The 5,877-nt window shown below is 35.7% G+C and overlaps 1 long non-coding RNA gene across 1 annotated transcript; it reads left to right on the top strand.

Annotated features, from left to right (window-relative positions):
* The first annotated feature begins 312 nt into the window (after positions 1-312).
* LOC107778867 (uncharacterized) lies at positions 313-5,633 on the top strand. The gene is made up of 2 exons (XR_001646492.2): positions 313-1,173; positions 5,226-5,633. It is a non-coding gene; the product is annotated as an uncharacterized LOC107778867 (long non-coding RNA).
* The last annotated feature ends 244 nt before the right edge of the window (positions 5,634-5,877 follow it).

Raw genomic sequence — 5,877 nt, 5'->3', positions numbered from 1 at the left:
TTTAACATGTAAATATTTAGTTTAGACCTAATATCTTTATTTCAACTAATTTTGACCCTTTTACTTTATTTCGTCACAAAAAATGAAAATTACAAAAAATATTTTAGTTTACGTATCTTTCGTAAATTTAAATAAAAAATATACAAAAATAGTAACTTATCTTTATTTTTATATAATCTTGAAAATACAAAAAAATAGTTTTATATTTTATAGTTTAGTTCAATTAATTAAAATTAGTTTTATATTTTTATATCATAATTGTATATAATTTTAGAAGGAGAAATTAGTTTTAGGTTGGTTTATCCCATTTTTATAAATCTTGTAGTCCATTTTTTTAGTCTTTGGCCCAATTCCCTATCCCATAATTCCTAGGCCCATACCCTTAACCTAATCCCTACCCTATATAATAGTACCTAAACCTATAAACCTAAAAAACGAAGAACATCAGTCGTTCCATCATCACAGCTAGGATTCTTCTTCATAAAAACATAAAAACAACAACAGACCCCAATTCCAAAAAAAATCAATTACTCCCCAAGAGACCTAATCCTAGAAGAAATAGAGGACTTACCTTCTTCTTCCACACAGAAAAAGGCTTCAGTCGATCACCCCAATTCAAGAGAGAAGTTAGTGGCGGACTTTCACTTTCTTCAGCAGACTTATGCCGTTTCTCCACATCCAAAAATCCATAATGATCAAGCCAAAATCTAGTTGAAATAACCCCCAAAAGCAGCTCACTTTCAGCTGAAAACTCCATGAAAACCAGATAGAAGACATCTTCATTTTTTTCGCCAAAAACGACCTCAAGAATGTGTAAAAAAACTAGCTGAAAATTCCACCCCGAAACATCCCTAAATTTCATCGAAATCAGCCCCAAAAAATATTGAAAACGGTCTACAAAACACCATGAATCTGTAGCAACAGTACCATATTTGTGGTCCAAGGTCGATTGGCGAGTTTTTCCGGTTCGAGGTTCCTGTCTGTAGCACGTTTGAGGACCGCTATTTTGAATACTCTTTTACGCTATACCTGTTGGAATATTTTCAGTAATTAAGTTAATTTAATACAAGAAAGCTTAAATTTTGGTGGGTTTTGTCAAGGATTACGAGAAAATTGAAAAGGTTTGAAGTTATGGCGTAATCAGAATTGAGGACGGACATTTTTCTTTGTAAGGTAATTTTTACTGATTCTTGATGCTCAATTTGGATAATATGATTCTTGTATTAAATTGGGTTTTCAGGATTTTAGATTGTTGTATTAATATTTTGAGCTTTCTAGAATACTTTGGGCTAAAAATTTGTGTTCATTTTCGTAAAGAATTGCTGAATTATGTGGGATATTTTGTGAAGTTGTTATGGGGTTTGGTAAATTTTCTGGAATTGTGATATTGCTGATGCTTAATTCTCATTTGGGTTTTTGATTTATTACTTAAAAAGGGTTTGAAGAGGTCTGATTCATTGGCTAATATTTTGTATGTTCTTAGGTTAATTTGAGTTAAAAATTGATGATTTTAGTTGCTGAGTTCTGTTATTGTATTAAGAATTCTTAAATGACTCGAAAAATAAGTAAGGTTTCATTTCTATAGCATAGATATGTGCAAGAATCATCGTGATTGTGTACACGTTCGCGTGACATAATTACGAACCTTTTCCAAAATAAATTAAGGTATGCGTTCGCGCAACTTTGGTCAAGCTTTTTCTATAATAACAAGGCATTATTAATTGTGGACACGTTCGCGTGACATGATTTTTGACGCGCCAAACAAATGGGTACACGTACGCGTGACCCGTTTAAAGATAATTTTCTTAATTTAAAAAGCGGTAAAAGGTAAATTCACATAGGTTCTAAAATCAGTAATTAAATAATTTGATTAATCCAAGTATGATCAAAGCGACCGTGCTAGAACCACGGAACTCGGGAATGCCTAACACCTTCTCCCGGGTTAACAGAATTTCTTACCCGGATTTCTGTGTTCGCAGACTATAAACAGAGTCAATTTTCCTCGATTCGGGATTTTAAACCGATGACTTGGGACACCATAAATTATCCCAAGTGGTGACTCTGAATTCAATAATTAATCTCGTTTCAATTGTCACTTAAATTGGAAAAAGCTCCCTTATGCTCCCATCCGGGGGTGTAGGTAGAAAAATAAGGTGTGACGAATATCAGGGCTCCAATCTCTGAGTAGACATTTTATATATAGGGCTTCATGCCCTGAACTTTTCCCTTCTAGATAGATGCAATCCTTATTTTATTTGCTTTCAAAAAAAATAGAGGAAATAGTTTAGATTTTGTTGCAAATAACTCACGAAATTTTCCTAGTGAAGACTGGGGCAGAAAAATTTCGTTCGTTTGTTTGTTTGGTGTCTGAGCAGGTTTACCCCGAGACACAGGGTTTGAGATGACCAAAAGAATGAGTCTCAATCCAGAATAAAGAAAAAAATAAAAAGAACAATAAAAAAAGAAGAAGTGAATTCAAAGTGCTGAGGCAGACAAAGATGCGGACAGCTCAAAACTCGATTGAAGTCACAAGCTTCGCCTGTCCCGTTTTGATCCAAATGCCGAAGAAAGAAACAGCGCCTACAACTGGCGAGCAACGAGATTCAGATCGGAGTCTACAGCAAAATCAGCTAAGACTCAAGATCAAGCTTCAAGAGATTTATAGATAGAATCTTGTAACTCGTAGTTGATAGGCCTAGCTAGCATAGCTTTTTGATTTTCTTTTGGTGTAATAAGGAAGTCAGCAAGAAGTAGCAGCAGTAGCAGCAGTGAAATCACAGCTCCCGGTAGTCCCAGGTACCGAAACTTCCAGAACTACACTGACCTGATTCCTTTATAGCCAAGGATATGTGGGCAACCTTTGAAGCAAGGTTCGGTCAAACTCTTTTCAAAAATTCTTCTCATGGAGTGTCAAACGAACAAAAATCCCTCATAATTGCTCATTTTATCTTTTCCCGAAAACTCTTCATGTCTCCGAGCAAAGAGGGGCAGATGTGAGCACGTGATTTTTGCCTCGCATGAATTACTCCTACAGAATCCCCAAAATTAGGATTTTTCTTTTTATTATTTGGTTTTAAGGAATTAATTGCTCAATTTTCGTGTTTGTTTACATTTTGTGTGCATATTTAATTTTATTTAAATCATGAAAAATAGCAAAAATATCACGCATTGCATTTAGGATTTAATTTTACATTTTTTAGATTAATTAGTAAATTAGTTTGTCTTACGAAAATGAAAAAATCACCAAAAAATAACTCATTTTTTGCATTTTTTAATTTCTAGTTTCGCATTTTGGTAGTTTTCTTTCAATTTGGTATTTAATTAGTTGTGGTAATTATTATTTAGACTTAATTAATTTAATTTAGTCGGATAATTTGATTTAGGGATTAATTTAGGTTTTTCTAATTTAATTTGGAAAAAGAAAAGAAAATTAGAAATTGAAAAAAAAGGAAGAAATGAAAGCAGCCCAGATTTTGGGCCTTTTTAATTGAAATTCCCCAAGCCCAATTAACTCAACCCCCCCTGAAACCCGTTTACCCAAGCCCAAAACCCGTCTCACCCGGTCCAGCCCTCCTCTCATCAAACGACGTCATTTAGGTGACCAGCAGATCTGAGCCGTCGAGGTTCTTTAATCCAACGGCTCCAAAGTGGGGGACCGCTTAATATATATATATGTCCAAACGCCCGTACCCCCCCTCGTCTCATCTCTCTCAACTCCTCTCTTCAGAGATCGTTACACGAACCCTAGAGTGCCGCCTTCAGAACCTTGCCATCTCCGGTGGCGGCGCCAGTCCCAATCAACACCAGATCAACACCCCAGATTCCCGTTCACCTCCCCGTTCCGAATCCTCACTCCTTTTCTTTCGAATCTATCTGGAATGTCACGAATCTTGATTCAAAAGAGAAACTCTAGCACCGCCTTGTTTTCTCCGGTGGCGGCGCCACCCCCAACCGGCTCCAAACGTACACCCTAAAATCCTCGCCACCTCCCTTTCCCATATCCCTAACTAATTTCCCTCGAATCCTTTGGCATCTGCTCGAATTTCAAATCTGAGTGCGAACCCTAAAAACCCAAATCACTTTCTGTTGAATCTGTTGGCATGCATGACCATAGGCTTCCGATTTGTTCGAGTGTTCAAGTTTGATTCAACGTAAATTGATGCTACTCATTTGTTCTTGACTAAGAACAAGTGATTAGTATCAGTTCCGTTTAAATCAAGATGTCCAGCGTTATTTCGAGTTTAGTCGGTAAGCTTTCTTTATTTTTCTGTCCATTTTGTTATTTCACCTCCTACTCCTCTTCTTTTTCTTCTCATTTTTCATGAAGTAGACCGAAAATTGACCAAGGCTCTGAACCTATGTTTCTTTTTCTAGATTGATTCATATCTGTATTGGTTCCGGCTGTTTTTCAGTTTTCCTTTCAACTTTTAAACGTTGTTTTTGGTAAGATTATTTACTCGTCATGCTTAATTGTCACTCATAACTTTAAGTTTCTGGTTTTTTCTAGTCGTATGATTAGTTTAATTAGATGTTGTTGATTGGGTAATATAGTTAATTCTAGCTCATTATTTGGTTTAAATCAGTCATTTAGTTTAGATTTTGGTTTTGAAATCATCTCTTCTTCTGCTTTTCATGAATTACCAAATGGATTTTCCGATTAGTTTTGGGCTTTAAGGTCATTTCTGACCCATTTCCAAGGGAAGCCCACTCATTTTGGTTTAAGTCTTGGGTCAGAATTGACTCATGTGGCCTGCTGTGGTAATTGACAAAGTCTTAAAGGGTAGATTAAGAAATCTAGGTAGGGAATCTCTTAGTAACTGATTGAGGCAGCTGCTAGGAAGGTGCCTTTAGAACTTTACTGAAAATACTGATTTTAAGCTAGGAGTATCTAAGCAAAAATAAAAAAATTGGGGAAGGTTTTAAGTGCAAAAAACTGAACTATTTCGGTAGCCCTAGAAGCTTGCCTATAAAGGCATAGTTACTTGGGGTTCAATTCAGATTTAGAGATTAGAGAGAGCTAAGAAATCCAAAATAGAAAACGACTGAAATTTCTGTAGAAAACACTGTTCCATTAAACTTTGGCTCTGAATCAGAAGCCTGGTTTACTGTTCGATTGGGTTTGGTTTTGAATTATTTCAAATTAATTTCTCTGGGTTCTGCTGGTGCTGATTCTTGATACTGTTCTGCTGATACCTCGTTTCCTGCTTCATTTGTTTCATTTCCAGGTACATGACCTTGTAACCCCTTTGGTTGTGAAGTGAATTTGAGGAATGACATGTTGTGAAGAAATGAAGATCTTTTGATTGTTTTTTTTTTGTTGTGAAGTAAATGAGGAATGACATGAGTATTTTCATGTTTGGAAGGATTTGTAAGACAAGTACTTGTTTCTCTTACTGGTCTGTTTGCAGTTAGTTTACAAAAATGATCCATATTTAGTATGACCATATTCATTCATATGGTCAAGCTCTGTTGTTTTTTTCAATCTTTAATTTACCATTTTAGTTCTTAAGGGTCAAAGTGTGTTTGAATGAAAAGGACAAGTGCTTGTTCCTAAAAGTGAGGTTCATGATCGTTATTCTGCTGGTGCAAATTTATTGATACTTAATGTAATTCAGATGCATGTATTTGTATAAGAGTGAGGTTTGGCTTGTCTAGATATGCAAAGGCTTTGTTATAAGCTAGAATGAGACAAGTATGGGTCATTGTGGTACGAGTCCAAAATCGAACCAAGTGTGTTTTTTCATGTTTTGTTCATCATGTCACTTCATAGAGTCCCATTTACTGCTCATATGGACTAAGCCAAGGGTTAAATAAGTTGGGAGTCTCACGGTTGTTATGTAAAGCTAGTTAACAGATTGATGTCAAGCATAATGAACC

Source organism: Nicotiana tabacum, chromosome 20, assembly GCF_000715075.1.
Source record: "Nicotiana tabacum cultivar K326 chromosome 20, ASM71507v2, whole genome shotgun sequence".
Classification (NCBI taxonomy): Eukaryota; Viridiplantae; Streptophyta; class Magnoliopsida; order Solanales; family Solanaceae; genus Nicotiana; species Nicotiana tabacum.
The sequence above is the reverse complement of the archived record's forward strand: the minus strand, read 5'-3'. Positions and strand labels throughout refer to the sequence as shown.